The 20,894-nt window shown below is 41.7% G+C and overlaps 1 long non-coding RNA gene across 1 annotated transcript in view; it reads left to right on the top strand.

Moving 5' to 3' along the window:
- Window positions 1-20,894, top strand: part of LOC146855815 (uncharacterized) — a 163,386-nt gene that overhangs the window by 84,844 nt on the left and 57,648 nt on the right. Inside the window, exon 2 of the long non-coding RNA XR_014981399.1 lies at window positions 9,767-9,852. This is a non-coding gene — a long non-coding RNA (uncharacterized LOC146855815). The remainder of the gene's footprint in view (window positions 1-9,766; window positions 9,853-20,894) is intronic.

Raw genomic sequence — 20,894 nt, 5'->3', positions numbered from 1 at the left:
GAGGATAGTCAGTATCTCTTTGCGTTCCTATTTTTAAATAGACTAATTGTCTGGTGTAGGATCCTACAGGGCTATACTGAGAGTCCCACAATCTTCTGCCAAATTCTGTAGAAAGATTTTGAGAGTTTGCATCTGCTCGGTAATTCATTGTTGGTGCAATATATAGATGGTCACAGCCAAAACAAAAGAAGCTTGCTAGCCTGCTAGCAGAAAATGGTCATAGAGTGTCCCAGTCAAATCTGCAATATTGTCAGAAAGAGGGTCTGTACATGAACCCACAAATGACTCAAGAAGAAATGATGATGTTTTTAGGAATAGTTGGCTACTATCATTGGTGGATTCCAAACTTTAATCTGATTGCAAAGCCTTTACAAAGGCTTACTCAAAGTGGTGAAAGTGACCCAGTACCATGAATCAAAGAATATAAGAATACCTTCCTATAGCTCAGACACAGTCTGTGTACTGTACTTGCTCTTGAAATGTCTACTTATGATTAACCTTTTTAGGTCTCGCGCCTAGCGGTGCACTGCGCAGCGCGAGACATTTTGTAGGTGAAAAACGGGGAATCTAAGCTGACCTAGGAATCGCACACGCTAGTGCGTGTGTATTTCCTTTTCAGCTACCCCATTGGCCTTAGCGTGCGTCTTTTAATGAAAGACTGCACGCTATTGGCCAAAGGCGGGCGCATTGCTCCTCCCACGGCCTACTGGTGTCTTTTACGCACACCAAGCGCGTAATAGACACCAATAGGCCGTGGGAGGAGTAATGATCGTGCCCAGACACGGGTGTGATACTTGAAATCACAAGCTTGGCTGTGGCGCGCGCGCACACCACTCGCGCCCGTGTTTTGTACATTTCCCCTGCGGCTTTGAAACTAGGAGATGTGTCTTAGTGCCTCCTCATCATATCTTTCAGGCTCTTGCATCACCCTGGTGGTTGTGAGAAGTAATTAATTTATCTCGGATACAAACAATATAAATTGCCTCAAGTCACTGTATGCTGCCTCTCTCGTGCTTACATCACATTAACACAGTTCAGTTCGAAGATCACACTCACTTTTCAGATGATAAAAGTTGTCGGGTCAGTGGTGCCACAGTTCACCTGCGTGTCACTATATCAGTGCATCGTAGCAGTTCACCAGTAGCTTGTGTTTGGAAGATTGTGAGTGCTTAACTCAAAATGATTTCAGAGACCGGCCTCGGCAGCGCGCGCGGCAGATTCTTGGTCTGGTGTGCAGCGAGGCGGGGTAATCCTGAGTGAAGGAGCGGTGCATCGATCAGGGCAGGCTCCAAGGGACGGTGCCACAGCAAGGGGTGAGGGGCAGGAGTCCACCCATGCCCACACAGCAGGAGAGACTGGGCCGCGAGACCTCGAAAGGAAGCTTAATGACGTGTGTCATTGCGGGGGTGTGGGGGGTTCTGACTGTGTTCACCACATAGCAGGTAGAGGCGCACAGCAGCGCCATTAGCACCATTTTAAAGGGCCGTCCAGAGAAAAGAAAAAATCTTACACGCTTCCCCAAAATACGTCATTAACAATCACAAATGCAAGGTGCTTTAAGGGTTTTTAACAATCCACTGTTCAGCAGTCAAGGAATAAACAGTCTGCAGTCACATCAGCAACTTAGTTTGAGATAAAGCTCTGTGAAAGCCCCACACTAGGTTGTGCAGCGCGAGTCCAGGAACGACTGCAGAAAAATGCAGACGTGACAGAGAACAGGTTGTGCAAATAATGTGTGAGAGGCACGGGGAGAGAGCTCTGAGAGCACTAACTACACTTTCAAAGGGCAGTCTCGCTGATGAACGTTGGAAGCTGGAGAATGCTGTGTATTTATCGGTTAGGAATGGAGAAGGGCGCTGAGAGCGCGGGGGAAGAAAATGTGAAATATGTTTTTTTTTTTTTAGCAAGCACTGGAATATTTAAGATATTTTCAAGCGCGAATAAGAGCGCAAGGCCACATGAGGTATTACTGTCTACGGCCGCAGAGAAATTTATCTGGACGGTACAGACCTCAAGGGACTACAGCCCTCTCTAAAAAGAACAGTGGTTGGTTCATGACGTACTAGACATTCATAAAGCGCACTGAGACTGCTCTTGAATGTGCATCGTGACCGCCGTGGAGACTTGGATCAAGGGCATAAAGGCGCCCTCCTGAAATTAATGCACGCGTTATGGTGGAGGGGGGAGGGGGCTCTTTCAGTCCAAGACCTATGAGTATTTGTGCAATATGCGAGTCTCAGGGGAACTTCGTCACATTAGTAGGGAGGCCCCATCATTTCGCGCTACGTCATTGGCTGTGTATCTATTTAAAAGTAACACGGAATGGGTGTTCATTTAAAAGTGCCAGTGCGATCTCATGAGCGTTCTGAAAAAGAAAGGCAGCGTTAGGGTCACGACAACAGAGAATAGAGGTCTTTAGGAAACACTGACTCGTGTCTATTTTTCCTGTTACTATGTGCATTTAGTTTACAAACCTTTTTAGGTCTCGACCTTGCTATCGCGCAAGCGATCGCAAAGCGAGACTATTGAAAGCGGGTTTGAAAAGTGCTCCCAAAAAGCGGATTGCATGGCTAGCATGCGCACAATCACGCGCATCGTGCCGCCATGCAATCCGCTTTTTGGGAGCACTTCAAAGGGTCCGCTCCCCCGCCTGGAATGCGCTCCCCCGCCCCCAAGCGCGCGCGCGCAACGCTCCGCCGGGCTTGTCTTGTAATTATCCATGCTTCAGTCTTTACAATCTTATCTCAGCCGAAACATTACTTAACCATGCACACCATGGGTCCTACGCTGCACCCTTTCACAGAGCGTCATCCTCCCTGTATCTGTTGATGCCAAAAATACAGCAGTAGACAAACATTCCGTCCGCGTGCAATGAGAGGCTTGCACAATGGATTAAATGCTTCGGAATATGTAAATGTTTCATAACATTTGTACTTTGTTTTACCAAATGCTGCCAAGACGCGAAGGCCGCTGGACTTCCTTGAAATAAACATCCTCTGTCTCCAGGGCTGTGTCTCAGGAAAGGGTGGCTTTAGACACAATAAATTGTGTATGCTGATCCCCCACCCCTCATACACTTAGCAGGGTCCCACACGGCGGCTTCAACAATGGCAGGGGGGCGCCTCTCAACACATCATTAAGGCTGTTTTACCAAATGCTAATACAGCAGAGGCGTTTCAAAGACCGTCTCATCTCTATGTAGAATAGCTCAGTATGGCATAGAAATAGGTGCGATAAAATGCAAATGCCGCCGAAAGCCCCTCTTCGCCATCTTTGTTCAACTTCTTATAGCAAGCTGCCAAATTCGGAAAAACCTAAGAGCGCAGAAGATGGATGGCAGAATTATTTTAACATATCTAAATAAACCTTTCACACTGAAAAGAGTTAACATTTCAATTGGTTGGCAGCTTTTCATTGATTTATACGTGTATGTGTGTCACAAGCTGCTGCTCACACATGCACAAACAGATAGGTAGATAGATCTCTTTCTCTCTTCAATTTTAAATTACATTGTTTCCCTTTATCCTTAGTGACGATTAGGACAAGGGCGGGTGACGACAGGATAGCGTGGAGAACGGAAGAAGCAGGCGGGATGTCATAAACTTTGAGCAGACATGCTATTTTTTTCAAAGCTAGACTTTAGAATTCCAAATAAAGGCCAATAGTTTAATTAGCGAGGCAAGATGCCAGCAGTAAACTACAAACGGCTACTTAGATATGCAGATGTTGGAAAGAGTATCTCGAGAATGTATAATATAATAAAAACGAAGGATTTTCTTTCGATTTTAGTTTTGATTTTTGCTTTCATTACATAGTCAACTGACAAAAATCTAATAATTAAAGGGACAATCCGGTAGTTCTTGTGTTAAGATTTTATGACTAAACTTGACATAAATGCCTGAAGAATTAATATATGATTTGCTTTCAATTTCTTTATTATAGGATTTCCCCTTTTTATACAAAGTCATACACCATATGATGTAATTCAATATTATATGCATATTTCCAGAAGCATGCACACCACACACTGCTGCACGCCACACACTGCTGCACGCCACACACTGCTGCACGCCACACACTGCTGCATGCCGCTGCACGCCGCACACTGCTGCACGCCACACTGCTGCACGCCACACTGCTGCACACAGCACACTGCTGCACGCCGCACACTGCTGCACGTCGCACACTGCTACACGAAACACTGCTGCACGAAACACTGCTGCACGCCTCACACTGCTGCACGCCTCACACTGCTGCATGCCACACACTGCTGCACGCCACAGAATGCTGCATGCCGCTGCACGCCACACACTGCTGCATGCCACACACTGCTGCACGCCGCACACTGCTACACGCCGCACACTGCTACACGCCGCACACTGCTACACGCCGCACACTGCTGCACACCTCACACTGCTGCACGCCTCACACTGCTACACGAAACACTGCTGCACGCCGCACACTGCTGCACGCCGCACACTGCTGCACGCCACACACTGCTGCACGCCGACACTGCTGCACGCCGCACACTGCTGCACGCCGCACACTGCTGCACGCCACACAATGTTACATGCCACACACTGCTGCACGCCACACACTGCTGCACACCACACACTGCTGCACGGCACACACTTCTGCACGCCGCACACTGCTGCATGCCACACACTGCTGCATTACTCACTGCTACACTGCTGCACGCAGCACACTGCTGCACGCAGCACACTGCTGCACGCCGCACACTGCTGCATGCCGCACACTGCTGCACGCCGCTGCACGCCACACAGTGCTGCATGCCTCACACCGCTACACAAAACACTGCTGCACGCCGCACACTGCTACACGCCGCACACTGCTGCACGCCGCACACTGCTGCACGCCGCACACTGCTTTTATGCGAGTTTATGCTACTGACATTGTAAATGACAATGCCTTTTATTTGTTTTAAAACTAAAACATAAATAAAAGGCATTGTAATTTTACAATGCCAATAGCTCAAACTCTTATAAATTCGAGACCTATTGCATTGCAAATGCTTGTTTTTCTGGCAGGGGGTGTCTGGCAACACCCCTCCACGAGGATGAGGCCCCATGCATGCATGAATCCTGGTTCATCTCCAACAGTGTTTCTACTGTTGCTTACATGCGCCATCTTGTGGTCAGTGAACACAAGTGTGTATCTTCTGCACCTTCTCTCTTTACTAGTATGTGCAGCTGAAGTTTTATTTATTTAATTTATTTTTGGGGCTTTACATAGCACAAACTGGACCAGCTGGGTGTCCGAGCACTACAATCCAAAAACTATGTAGATCTATTACATTAGATTTTGTTACCATAGATTACAAATTGGAAGTTCCAAACGGGAAGAATCATTATTTAAATAAGGCACTTGCTGTGCTAGGTGCCATGTCTTCCCTTCCATTCTTGTGTCTCTCATTGTTGGACCAGGCCCCGGGCCAGATTATCAAGGGGCCTAAGAATGATAGGACAAAAACTATAGGAGATGTAAAAATAAAACACAGGCCTACTTAGCTTAAGGGACATTGAAACAAAATTCATCTAGCGATGAAACCTTTTCAGTTGTTCCAGAAGCCATCTTGGTAATATGCCTTTCTTCTAGGTGTGTCTATGCACTTCCTCTGAGTGTCAGTCTGGTGATGACGTATCTTTTAGTGACGCATGGAGGCTGTATCTTTTCTCTCGCCCCCAAGTTATTTCCACTGTGTTCCCAGAAACTAGAACCCAGAGTTGTTGAAGAGCAGCATATCAGCAATGTCACACGACTGTGGAGTCCATTGTTGGCCCCCTTGATTCAGCTCTTGGAATCACACATTTGAAGAAGTCTTTTCCTTCATCCCACAGCCTGAAGAGCCTTTCAGTGATGAAAGCATTATCCACATCCTAAGAATCTCCTGCAGTGGGTACGTCTAATGGACAGGCGATCTCTCCTCCTGACTCCATCCCATTGGTCAATACAAAACTTTGCCATGCACCAGAAGTTTTTGGCTAAGTATACAATATATACTGAAAACAGTGAAGGGGAAGTTGTTGGGTAGACGATAGTTAAGGATGGGATTGTGGGAAGCGAATGATGGTAGTGTCTCATTAGGTCTCGCGCCTAGCGTTGCAGCCCTCAGGATTGTACCACACCGGGTTCACAATGTTATTACTTTTTTCACCATTAAAACAATCTCAGTTTGTTGTGTTAATAGGGCGCCTTACTAAAGGTGAAATGTTTCCAGTCGTCAACCTTTGATTTTCCTTTATTTCTAAAGCTACTTCTTTACCTCAAAAGTGTTTGTCGGGGAATTGGGGTGGGGGGAGGAGGGGTGGGAGAGCCAGGTGAAATGGATGCCTAAGTTTACTCTACACTCCTCTAGGATGTCAGTCCAGACTTGTGTGCTTTGGGTGCAAGCAGCAGGCAGCAGCGGGTTGTCATTAACTAGGAGGTGTGGGGTAGAGGGCCCTGCCTTCTATCGAGGCAGAGGCGGGTTCATACTGCATGGAAGCATTGTCTTCCGGCACCAGGGTCGTGCTTGATTGGTCTCCTGCAGGTGTCGCCTGTGCGCGTTGGTTGTTAGCAGAGGTGAAATCTCTTCTGTCATATTGCGCTCTCACCAGGTCTCCCATCTCTGCATTGATGGCGGGGTCTGTAGCCCCTTGTCTTGCAAAAGATCACAAAACATAGCTATACTGGGATAACCGGAGACAAAGAGACCCCCTACCCCCGCTCATCTCCTGAATCTGTCTCTTAATTGTTTCTGTAATTGGGAATCTTTGCAGATCTCTCCAAAATAAAAGCTCAATCGCGGATTTGCAAGGGACGATGTGCAGAATTATCGACTTGTGTTCTCTTGGTGATGTATTTCTTGAGGGTTAGTTTGTGTGAATGTGATGGCTTGTGTTGTTTGTAATCCCTTCTCACTCCTAGATTTCAAAGGTTACCTGCTGAGACGCGGCGCATCGTGCAAAAATGACTTTGTACGGCTGGTGGTTCTAGTCTCTTCGAATAATGTCTGATTTTCAGGCTAGACGGAGCGCACATTATATTCTCTTCTGCATTGTAGGCATTAACATAGGGGACCCCAACTGTGGAAGTCAGGCAACGTCCTTGTTAACGTGCTCCATGAGTGTGCATGTTCTTCTAGCAAGCAGTCTCCCCTCCTCCCCGTCCTGACTTCCTCCTGCCTCCCACACCACTCCCACGTCGAGGCTGCTTCCACTCTCCCACTGCCCCGTCAGAACACTTCAAATGCCTGTTTATATTGTTATAGAGCTTTTGCTTTTTATTTTTTGCTCTTTGGAATGAATTACCAGATGTGCACTGAGGTCGTTTTATTTTATTTCAGGGCTGCGGCTAGCTCTAGAGAGTGTCAGAGTTACTTCCATATGATATATTCTTACATTGCTGAATGCATCCTGTGTAGATTGCCAAGATTTATATCGCTTGCTTGACACTGTCATTTTTATTGAATCTAATCTTTATATTTTTCTTGTTTAAATAAACATTGGCCAGGGCAATATATTCATCCATTCCACCCACTCCTTTCTATTTTGCATGGAATCTAAAAGAATGCGCCTGTTTTGTGTAGCGCCGATAAATGTCAACCTTGAAGCATGGAAAGACAAGCGTTTGCATTGCAATAGGTCTCGCATTATTAAACTTTGAGCTATTCGCATTGCTAAATAATGCTACACCAATAGCTCAAACTTTAATAATGCGAGACCTATTGCATTGCAAATGCTTGTTTTATTCTGTCATGAGAGAGAAGAGTGCTCACAGTAGCATTTCCAGGCCGCCTGAGGAGCACTGCAGCAGCCTGTCTTGCCATTCATCAGAATGAAGGGATTGTGATGGGATAGATACAAAGTTGCAGAGAAGGTCCAGAGATCCTGGTCCTGGATAAAATTGCCTGCATGCGTGAATAGTCGATGGAGGAGCATGGCTCGAGGCACTGGACCTTTCCAGCCTCGGATCTACAACTATGCAGTGAGGGTTTGAGCATATTCTCCTCCTTAGATAATACGGATAATTCCAAACATACAGATGGTTTCCTTTTTGGGTTCTTGATATTTTTAGAAGAAGGCAATTGTCTTGTGTTGTCGTAGAGAAAAAACGTTTTTATTATTGATTACATCCTTTTTTATACTATGGGGGTGAAACAGCCTTCTCAGGGCAGCAAAAACATGTAATGTGACACAATAAGTAAAATGGGATTACAGGCCCCGTTCATGAGACACCGACAGGTGCACAGTGTGTGATATTGGCAAGTGCCTTGATTAAAATGATTTGAAAAGTACACAGATTAGGAAGTCAAGGGAACATCCTATATTGGTGAAGTGATAATGTGCACGGTGACTGGTCGAACAGTGCAGTAAGGACAGACAGGGCATAGTCAAGATTAGAATAAAGTAGTAAGGTGCCGGCAATAAGGGATCAGAGGTAATAGTAATTATCGCATATAGCTCATGTCTATGCTCAATGCATGCCTGATCTTCGTAGTCATGCAGGAATATTAATAGTTTGTGTTCTATTGTATAGAGAGGATACTGACGAGTGTTAGTCATGCACTTCATTATTTTTTAACGTGCCGGATAGAGTGTTGAGACATAGGTCAATGCATTATTACACATTACAAATATACCTTATTAATTGTTCAGGAGATCAAAGAAGAATTTCCTTCTGATACAATGTAACAGTCCTTAACTAGAATACAATAAACGCTGAAATCTGTGAAAAAAAGGTAAAACTGGGTAAGGGTACTATGTACGAGAGAATGGAGACATTCAAATCCTAATGTAACATCATGTTCAGGAACATAAAAGCAAAATGTAAGGGGAAATAACCCTTCCATTCACTTTATAAAGTAAGTGGGTAATCCAATTTAGTTAGAACTGAAACAGGAGAGAAAAGAAGTTGTGTGTATGATGCACAAGAAATCTGAAATTGTTCGAAATTATTGGAAAAAGTGAATGTAATTATAATTTTATTGTTGATGATGAATATTTGAGGGGTGAAGAGCGTATACTAAGAGGAATTTATTATGTTTGTGGAAAAGCAGCTTATTTTAATCTGCCACGCAATTTGGTGGGAAACTGCTATTTAGCGTTAGATTTCCCTAGAGTGTATCATGTGAATGAAATGAGTGATAACTGGTCTCAGAAGACTGAAATGTGGATTTGGGCAAGTGCTTATGTTTATTTCTGGTGTGTTGATCCTTCCTTTTGTGTCGCTTTGAATGATATGAAGATTAGAGAGTTGTCTACTTTAGTTGATTGTATGGCAACTAATACTGTAGGTGCACCCACAAAATCTAATGAAGATACGGTCGCCCTAATGAAGATGCGGTCGCCCTAATGAAGATACGGTCGCCCTAGGTGCTCTGGTTTTGCAGACCAGGCTTGCTTTTGATAGTCTTCTCACGAAGGAAGGTGATGTGCTCCATGTAACAAAAGGACAGTAGTGTTGCATTTATGTTCCAGATAATAGCAAGCTAGCTATTCAATATAGAAGTAACATTACTAATGTTTCGCATGAGGCAAAGGCTCTTAAAGAGGTTGATGTGAGGGAAACGGTTGGTTCGTGGTTTATGGAGATTGGAAATGGAACTGCAAAAGTTGGCGAATGGTTTGATGATGTTGGCGGAGGAATGAGGCCTAAAGTACTAACCCCTATCATTATAATCATACTGTCTATAATTGGTCTACCACTTCTATTTAAGTTCTGTGAAGTGATGTGTCGTGGGTATATATCACATTATGAATTTCAGAAAGGGGAGATGAACACAGCCAGAAAAAAAAAAAAAGAAGGGGTGAAAAAAAGAAGGAAGATCTCATGGTCCATATTTTCGATAAGGTAAGATCATTGGAGAATTCAAGACACAGAGAGTGAATCATATATCATTTGACGTAGTGTAATTTGTGTTGATTTATGTCATCTATGCGAGGTACTGATGGAGTGCACTTAAAATTAACACATTTTGTGTGGTAATTAATATGAATAACATGCAAATAATATAAATGCACTGTATTTTTGCAACAAAACTTTTTAAGTTGACATGGGTAGGCCTGACTTTGTATGCAATTCACTCTCAGTTGTCACGCGTTGCACAGACTCACATGTATCTCATTTCTCTGCCTGTACACTGAGAGTTGAAAATACCTTTTATTCAATCAGTTTTACGGCCCTGTTCTGATGTATCGTTACAATTTATTTTTCTTTGAATTTGTGATGTTCCTGTAGGAAGGAGCAGAGCTGTATCTTTACAAGGCCATTTCCTTTGGCCTAGCTGAGTTTGTATAAATAGCTTTAAATGTGCCTTTGTTTTTCTCTTGCACACATAACACAGTATTATTCATTAGTAGTAGAGCAAAAGTCCTTTTTCATGTAACGTGTTTTCTGGTTTGCCATTTGATATTGGGATGTAACGTTTGATTCACAGCACTCTGGCTGTATGATGTCTCTGTTTAAAAGCCTATTTAACAAGCCATTTTTAGAATGTTTCCAGCCTAATTTCCCCTTTTACTTAGAGAGCAGACTTCACGTTCACTAAGTTGAACATTTAGAGTTGTTTCATGATTAGGTCTCGCGAGCCAAAGGCTCGAAGAGACATTTTATATGTGGGATTTTCAAAGTGCTACCCACAGTCTTTTGGCTGGCCTAAACCTTGAGTGCACGATCACATGCACGTACACAGCTGCTCCTCTGCTCATTGCATTCCCCCCTCCCTTCTCACCCAGCCCTTTGATGCTCTGCTCGATTACTTTCACTTTAGCCGCTGTGACCCTTGCATTCCCCCCTCCCTTCTCACCCAGCCCTTTGATGCTCTGCTCCATTACTTTCACTTTCGCCGCTTTGATGTCTGATCGCAAACGCAATGTTTTTAATTACTTTAGTTTACTTCACTTGCAGGAAATGTTCTAATTTTGTGTTATGTAAAAGCGGGTAACAGGTCTGTCAGCACCGGGCCCTCTACCAGCCGAGTTCTTTGATATGCGTTAAACATACCGACATTAATGTGTGGAATACTTCCGTGTTTACACAACTGCATTTCTCCCCCCCCCCCCCCCATGTCCTCTAGCCATTCTCTCCTCCCTTCCCTGCTCGTTCTCCCTCTTGTATGTCCTTTGGTCCTTCTCTCCTCCCTTTCCTGCTGTTTCTCCTTCCCCGCTGTCCTACTGTCTACGCTTTCATACTCTCCTGTGTAGTGTCTTCTGTACAGTTTCCTGACGATTGCCTAGTCCCTTCTAGTCTCTATTCTTTTACCTTTCCCCTATGATCTGTCACCCCCTATGTTCGTCGCTTGCTGCTCTGTTCCTCTCCCGTCACTCCTTTCTCTTTCAGTTGCAGCAACACTCTAGTGCCCGAAGTTACATATTACATAGCATAGCCTAATCCTTACACATGGCACTTTTGCACAGCGTTCTGATCCCGTTCCCTCGACGCCGAATGCCTCCCTGTTCCTCTCAAATCTCATTCTCTGAAAACTGCATCTTATTTCCTCTGTTTTCTCTCCTGACTCGTTCTCATTCACGTATGCACTCAAGAGGATACACAACTTGCCGTCAGCCAGCTTTGCCTTTGACATAATAAAACATAGCCTAGCGTTGCATACCATTGCATAGCATACCACAACTTAACAAAACATAACATAACATAACAAAACATAGCCTAGCCTAACATAACATAACAAATCATAACATAGCATAACAAAACATAACATAGTATAGCATAATATAACATAGTATAGCATAACAAAACAAAGCATAGCATAACAAAACAAAGCATAGCATAACAAAACACAACAAAACATAGCATAGCATCACAAAACATAGCATAGCATAACAAAACACAGCATAGCATAGCAAAACACAACAAAGCATAGCATAACAAAACATAGTATAGCATAACAAAACACAACAAAAAATAGCATAGCAACAAAAAATATCAAAACAAAACATAGCATAGCATAACAAAGCATAACAAAACAAAACATGCATAGCATAACAAAACATAGCATAGCATAACAAAAAATAGCATAGCATAGCATAACAAAATAAAACATAGCATAGCATAAGAAAACACAAAACATAGCATAACAAAACATAGTATAGCATAACAAAACACAACAAAACATACCATAGCATAACAAAGCATAGCATAGCAAAACAAAACATAGCATAACAAAACATAGCATACCAAAACACAACAAAACATAGCATAGCATAACAAAACAAAACATAGCATAGCATAACAAAACACAACAAAACATAGCATAACAAAACAAAGCACAGCATAGCAAAACACAACAAAACAGCATAGCATAAGAAAACATAGCATAGCATAACAAAACACAACATAGCATAGCATAACAAAACATAGCATAGCATAACAAAACACAACAAAACATAGCATAACAAAGCATAGCATAACAAAACACAACAAAACAAAACATCATAGCATAACATAACAAAACACAGCATAGCAAAACACAACAAAACATAGCAGAGCATAACAAAACATAGCATAGCATAACAAAACACAACAAAACATAGCATAGCATAACAAAACATAGCATAGCATAACAAAACAAAGCATAGCATAGCAAAACATAGCATAGCATAACAAAACGTAGCATAAAATGACAAAACACAAAACATAGCATAGCATAACAAAACAAAACATAGCATAATAAAACATAGTATAGCATAACAAAACGCAACAAAACATAGCATAACAAAACAAAACATAGCATAGCATAACAAAACACAACGTAGCATAGCATAACAAAACATAGCATAACATAACAAAACATAGTATAGCATAACAAAACACAATAAAAAATAGCATAGCAACAAAAAATATCAAAACAAAACATAGCATAGCATAACAAAGCATAACAAAACAAAACATAGCATAGCATAACAAAACATAGCATAGCATAACAAAAAATAGCATAACATAGCATAGCATAACAAAACAAAACATAGCATAGCATAACAAAACAAAACATAGCATAGCATAACAAAACACAACAAAACATAGCATAACAAAACAAAGCACAGCATAGCAAAACACAACAAAACAGCATAGCATAAGAAAACATAGCATAACAAAACACAACATAGCATAGCATAAAAAAACATAGCATAGCATAACAAAACACAACAAAACATAGCATAGCATAACAAAACACAACAAAACAAAACATCATAGCATAACATAACAAAACACAGCATAGCAAAACACAACAAAACATAGCAGAGCATAACAAAACATAGCATAGCATAACAAAACACAACAAAACATAGCATAGCATAACAAAACGTAGCATAACATAACAACACAAAACATAGCATAGCATAACAAAACAAAACATAGCATAACAAAACATAGTATAGCATAACAAAACACAACAAAACATAGCATAACAAAACAAAACATAGCATAGCATAACAAAACACAACGTAGCATAGCATAACAAAACATAGCATAACATAACAAAACACAACAAAACATAGCATAGTATAACTAAACAAAATATAGCATAGCATAACAAAACAAACATAGCATAACAAAGCATAGCATAACAAAACACAAGAAAACATAGCATAACAAAACATATCATAGCATAACATAACAAAACATAGCATAGCAACACACAACAAAACATAGCATAGCATAACAAAACACAACAAAACAAAGCATAGCATAGCATAACAAAACATAGCATAACAAAACAAAACAGCATAGCAAAACACAACAAAACATAGCATAGCATAACAAAACAAAACATAGCATAGCATAACAAAACATAGCATAGCATAACAAAACAAAACATAGCATAACAAAACATAGCATAGCATACACAAAACATAGCATAGCATAACAAAACATAGCATTGCATAGCATAACATAACATAAGAAACATAGCATTAAGTTTGATAAACTCATAGTAGCGGGCTAGCTAGCTTTAACGGCCAGTGAGTGTAAGCAACTCCGTCAACCCAGAAGCAGTCACTCGGTCACCTTTGCTCTTGTATTGCAGTGGCTTCGTTTATTAAACAGTGCCCATATTTATACTGTTAGCACTTTTCTTGTGCAAATTTCAGGGCTCACAAAACTTTAATGAATCGAAATTCACAACTGAGGCTGTTAAGTTCGTGCTATATAAAACCCTAAGGATAAATAAAAAACATTGCCATTTACAATGTGAATAGCTCCAACAAGCACAAGACCTTTTTCAAAGTACAAAACATTGCCATTTACAATACCAATAGCTCCAGCTCCAACAAATGCGAGACCTATTGCATTTCCGATGCTTGTTTTTTCTTGCCTTTAAAACTGAGCAGTCCTTATGACAATTTGCTCTTTGACTCATTGTTTTCCTAGACCGTATCTGGCTCTGGCTATTAACTACAATAGAGCTCAGCCTTTATTGTCTACACTTAATTCTCATCTACTTGCATTTTGAGTAATGTGAATAGAATTGACTAATCATTTGCCTTTTGCCTTCTATAATGTTTCCATCATTTTCAAATAAACCTTCATGGTTGTACTTGAATATTGCCCTGTGTGGATGTTCCTGTGTGGGTTTTACTATGAGAGTTTTCCTGTAATTCAATGTATAGGACCCCATTCCTTTGGGACTCGCATGGCCCGATCCGTCCAATCTGTCCTTTTATTGATAAAAAGTGCTGAACTCGGTTATTGTCCCGCAATTTGCACTTGGATCAGGATTCCTACTTGTATGAAAATACCACACTTTTCCTAGCACAAACTCTGATAAAACCTGGGAGAATGTGAATAAGGACATACTTCAATATTCTGAGCTTTGCAGCTCGCAACAGGGGAAAACATGTTATTGCAATGTTATGCCTCATTTTGAGGTGCAGAACTCACACTGGGTAGGTAATACACATGGTACATAACACAGCAAAGTTCTATTTACTGTGTACTGTGTTATCTCCTCACACTTTGGGAGTCTCATCATAATACCCACTGTTTTTAAACATTGCCAATATTTTTGAAAATATTTGAAAATTTAGTTTGTAAGCTAAACATGTTTTTATTCAGATATATGTTGTTACACGTTGACACACTGCAGCCGTGGCCAGGCCAGAGTATCGCTGGGGTCAAGTTAAAAAATGCTTTCATTTTTGATTGACAGGAAGGAAAAGTAAATGCTATGGTGAAAGAATTATCGGTAGCTGATCAAAAGAGCTATCTGACATGTGAAGTCTGTCTTTGAAAAAACACTACATGTTGCTAGAATCGGGGTCTCCAACCTTTTCTGTAATGCAAGCTACTTATGTTCAATTAAACTCATCAGGAGCTACCAATGTTACTAGTTTTGTAACAGTGTCCACATCAGACAATATTACATCAGTGGCCACCACTTGCGAGGTTACTTCCAGCGATCACCTCACTGCATAAGGCATGGTTGCCAGCAGCAATGTAATTAAAAAAGGCTTTGTCAATATGGAATGCCTCTACATGGGCAATACATAACAGCCATAGAAGCAATTCCTCTGGTACTAAGGTAATAACATTTGTAAAAAGTCACCTCAATACCACATGATTTATCACTCAAATATCAGCTTTAAATATATTTTGGAAATTCAGCCATTTTCCTTCAAATATCAGTTCATAAGTTCTGGAAATAAACTCATTTTCAGCTCAAATACACTTTCTCAGTTTTGGTATACGTATATTAATTCAACCAAGCAAAAGTTGCTAATTTAGTAGGGATGGCCGCACACAGGAGAGCTACTTACAGGTAGCTGGAGAGCAACCAGTAGCTAACGAGCTACTCGTTGGAGAAGCCTGTCCTAGATAATCTTGCAAAAGCCGCTATTGTTAATTTTCAAAGTGAACTCCTTCAAGGGTACCTAGGGATCCTGCAGCACCTCCAGCACCCCGAGTTCCAGGGCCACTTCTCCGGGATCATCAGAAACACTTTTAGTTCCAAAACAGCATTGATCAATGATACAAAAGGAGGTGCCTGCAGCACATTTTAACTACATGGCTTAGTAGGCAGTCAGTGAGCTCTTTGTCAAGAGGTGTTTCAGGACACCTATTCACTTCCACTGAGCCTCTAAATTCACCAGGTCTTGGGACACCGTCCACAAAAGTCCATCATGAAAGCTTCACACAATGTCCAAAAATACAGAGGATTTAAAAAGAAAATATGTGTGATGATTGTCAAAGTACACAAGGAGTACTTAACTTCTATAAGATGTGAGGCATCCTCGCTTCATAGGAAGAATTACATGCCTTTCTAGCACTTTCATTGTAATATAACGTGGAATCTGTGTGCAGGTGTTTGTGCACGATTGTATTAATGATGCACATTTAGATAGCACACAATATGGTCCGCACGATGGCCCAGTGAGTTCAACACATAGTAATATGCAAGTCACTAGTTTGAGTTCTTGTAAGGCCAACTTAGCCATCTATCCATACAAGGTCATATTGATCATATTGAATAATAGTATCACCTTTTATTTACTTCACTAGAGCAGCTTGAATCGTTATAAGTTATTATTAAACATAGAATGTAATTGCATTGGTACATAATATAGGTGTGAATTACTACCCAAACGAACGGTACTCGTTTTATCGATCTCAGAACATTGGCTCTTTGAATCCACTCTGCAAGGATTAAAAAGTATCCCTTATGGGTTACAAGCAGATGTTTGTAGCAGACAAGTGATCTATTATAGGAACTTGTGGCCAGATGTGCAAAGTTTTTTTTCATTCGCCCTTTGCGAAAAAAAAGGGCATATTTTCATGTATAAAGGCCCAATTTGTGATTCGATAACCTATTACTGAATCGCAAATTGGGTTTCAGATTCGGTATTAGGAAGAGGCATGTTTAGGGCATCCCTTCCTAATACCAAATCATAGTGGTATGTGTAAATGCTTTGCGACTGAAATGTGGTTGCAATACATTTGAATTTTAACACCTACTTCAAGTAGGTGGTAATCTATTCGCAAATGGTAAGGGGTCCACAAGGGACCTCTTCCTCTTTGAGAATGTTTGTGAAAACATTTGTTAAGATAAGGCAGTGGTCCATGGGACCACTCCCTACTCTTAAAAAATGAAAAGAAAACGTATCATTTTCTTTTTGAATCGCAACCCCTATCCTTTTGATGTAAATAGGCTGCATTTTAAAAAAAACATTGTTTTACTGAATAGCAATCACTGACAAGGTGGTCTGTTGACCCCAGAAAGCCACCATTCCTGTGATTTTCCCAAACAAAGACCTACCTCATGAATATTAATGAGGTAGGCCTATCTGTGACTCACTGGGAATCGCAAAATGTGTCAAAACACATTTGTACATTGGTGTTCGCAATTACCAAATAGAGAATCTCAAAAATTCACTAGTTGGTAATCGCAAACTATGACCAATGTACATCTGGCCCTTGGGTGATCTACAAGTTTCACAAGGGCCTCTTTAGAAAATGCTGAAACCCACTGTGCTATATTATTAGGATTTGAATATGTGATATAATGGTTGGAAGAAGTACTTTCCAGCAGGCACATTAATCCTCTATATGGGGAGAGAATGTGGCCTAACGGCTAGGGCGGTGGACCTCGGAGCTGGGGAACCGGGTTTGAGTCTCGGCAGGGACACTCAACATTCTCTGATTCTGGGCAAATCCCTTAATCTCCCGGTGCCTAACAAGAATGAATGTATCCCTCTGCAATGTAACTGGTGCTCATGGAAAGTGCTTTGATCCCTTTGGGTCTAGTTTGCGCTATATGAAACTCCACAAAAAAAAATATATATAAATATTTTATGGTGAATCAAACCTGCAGCCAGAAGATTACACAAAGATCTCTATAGCAAGTGCTTCACAACCGTAGCTTTCTAGCCAGTATTATACCAAAATGGCTGGATAAACCACAGATATCTGCAGCTGGTGCCCTAGCCCCCCTCCCCCCCCCCCAACCCATCTTATCATCTGATACATTTGGCAGGCAAATACAGCTTTTAAGATACTTTGGCGGTCAGTGTTCCTACTGTGGTAACCTGAAGGTCACAGGTTTCAAATTGTTTGCACCGAACTTCGCTTTTCATTTTTCTAGGATGAACATGATAAACGCCACTGATTTATATAAGGATAACTCCTGTGAACTTTTCTACTAACCTGCAAGACTATGGCAAAGAGTGCTTTTGTAAAACTACAATTAAAAGTGTGTGTGTATGTACCTACGTTGGTAAAACATAAAAGTACAGAGCTTAAGCTCCGGATTTTGCTTTTAGACCCTAGGCCCTGTGGATGTGGTTCAAAACTTGCAAGTTCAATCAGACCAAGAGGGTGTTAACACATTTTACTGCTTGATAATAAGAATATAAATACAGAAATGACAAACTGTGCCAATCAGTCACAAAATATACATCTAATAGCAAATTAGTTTCAACCGCTTGCATGTGAATCGTACAATAAAAAACATGAGTCTCATAACAAATGAGTAAAAAAGCAATGAGAAAAACATATTACGTGAAAAGACAATATGAACATGAAATCACCTCCTCAGTTGTTTATATTAAATATATGCTAGAAAGATCAGATTTTCCTGATACCGATTCAAGAGAATTATTAGAGAAAACCCCTTATGTAGATAATGAAGATTTGAGCGCTCTCCATTGGCTAGAAATGTAGTTGTAAAATCAATTATATAATTCACATGTGCTATATTATGTTACTTATATTATCTCTTTACATACACAGCACGTCCCATTTGGACCCTTTATCATTTTTGGAGTCTGGGCACTATTTCTATTTGAGTAAAGGGTTTTCAAAGGCCACTCTCTATAAACCTCAGTTTTCTGATTATTATCAATTCAATAGAAATGCTCTTGTTGTGTCTGTGAATTGGGGCAGAAGGGCCTGCCCGGCACTCAAAACATACCAAGTTGTAGGATACATTTAAGATGAATTGGTTTGTATCTTCTCCCAGAAGTAAACCAAGCCGGGGTTGTATAGACTGCTGTCGCTTCATTCTGTCATAAGTGCAATACTTCCTTTGCTCGTAACAGAGCACCAAAGTAGAACAAGTATTGACAAAGCCAATAGCTCTGGCTTGCATTTTAAGTCCTGAATAGAACATTTTAAAAAACTGCGTCAAACCACAAAACAAAACAAAAAGAGAAATGTTTTCTGTTCTATATGCGAAGGAGATGATTTAACGTGTGATGATTCCGTGTGCTTTTGTGATGTATGAGAGTCGCTCATGAAGTACAATACAGGTGTTTCATAAGAGGAGAAATGGATGATACAGCAAACAGCCAGTAAGAGTGAGGTTAGAGAAAATACGCCTCTGGGCTGAGCCAAAGCCAATCTGTGTATAATAGGTAAAGCAACCATCTCCACCATCAAGCCAGAACTTAAAAAAGTAAACGTGTAATTCTAGTGTGCCTTCGCATTTTTAGAAGCAAGCACCCAGGCAGACCTTTACCAAAATATATTGTTAACAAAATAGCTAAAACAGAGCAACATTGCCACCAAGCGGTATTATACAAGACTGCAATTATACTGAAGACGATTTACGTATATTGTTGGTAGTGAATAAAGTTTGTGGGTTGCTTATTTTGGAGTTTTATGCCGGACTCCACTTTACAGCCGTCTGTAAACTTCCCAGTTTACCCATTTGATAATGTCTGAGCGTGAAAATAACGATTTCGTTTTCAGTTTTATATATTCGTGAAACAAAAAAAAAACAAGAGAATCAGCCCTTCACCATCTGCACAATTACTCGGAGTAACATCCACAACGCCTGAGGTTTTCTGGAATTTACCAGCAACATTCCCAATAGCTATTATTGAACAGGAAAATTATTTTCCATGTGGTGGAAAAAGTAAGAAAAATATACCGGTACACACCAGGCGGGCAACTAGAGCCAAATTTCGGGGGGGGGGGGGAGGGGGGGGGGCTGAAAAAGATTTCAGGGGGCTAAGTCTTCCAGCCATAGGCAGAGTGGCTGTAAGAAGGGGTGAAAACACAACAAAAGCCTCATTAACGTGTAAATAGTCTTTTAAAGACCCGTGAAGTACTCAGGTGCGGCTGCAATTAGACGGACGCCAGCCCGCGAGGCTGTCTCAGCCAGGCTGACACACATGACGGGGGGGGGGGCTGAAGCCCGGTGAGCCCAATGGGTGTTGCACGCCTGGTACACACTTTTCCAGGTCTACACATGCGACATGCCCAGATGCCAAAAATTCATAGCACGACTGGAAATGTGTGTCTTTCTTAGTGCTCTGAGAATACCAGCCGCGGTCGGTAGTGAGAGTAGCTGCCGGGCAGAATACTCATGGGGATATTTGTGAATCCCAAAAATGAGAACATCCATGAAAGTCTTAGGTTTGTGTTTTGCGTAGCTCCTCATTTACTTGATTATCGACACATCGGTGGCTACGACAAGAAGAGATCAGGGCTGTCTCTCCACGCCCCAGAGACTGCTTCCATCAGGCACTGGTGGCCTCGACCCGGGGCAGCGTACAGACCCACTGCATCCGAGTACGCCCAGGCTGGTTGGATGTGTCTATCTTTCTGCTGGTGAACTGCTTCTGAGTTGCCTTTATTGACATTTGCCGATGACGGAGTACTGTCTGACCATCGAAGAGAGAGTGTTTCCTCGCGACCAATGCCCACAACACTGGACTTCTCGCCTGCAGGGTCCTTGTTTCTGAGACACTATCTCCCCTGTCCTTGCACCCGCCCAGCCCTGAAGTCGGAACCTCTCAAGATCTCTTCCCCCCCACCCCCCAGCCCCCCTTGTGTATGGCAGCATCTTGACTCGGGTAATAGGCATTCCTTCATTCAAACAGAGAAGGATTGCATCCACCACACTGCCAGTCAGAGGCAGACGCAGCACCCCCGCAGTC

Source organism: Triturus cristatus, chromosome 4_1 (assembly GCF_964204655.1).
Source record: "Triturus cristatus chromosome 4_1, aTriCri1.1, whole genome shotgun sequence".
Classification (NCBI taxonomy): Eukaryota; Metazoa; Chordata; class Amphibia; order Caudata; family Salamandridae; genus Triturus; species Triturus cristatus.
The sequence above is the reverse complement of the archived record's forward strand: the minus strand, read 5'-3'. Positions and strand labels throughout refer to the sequence as shown.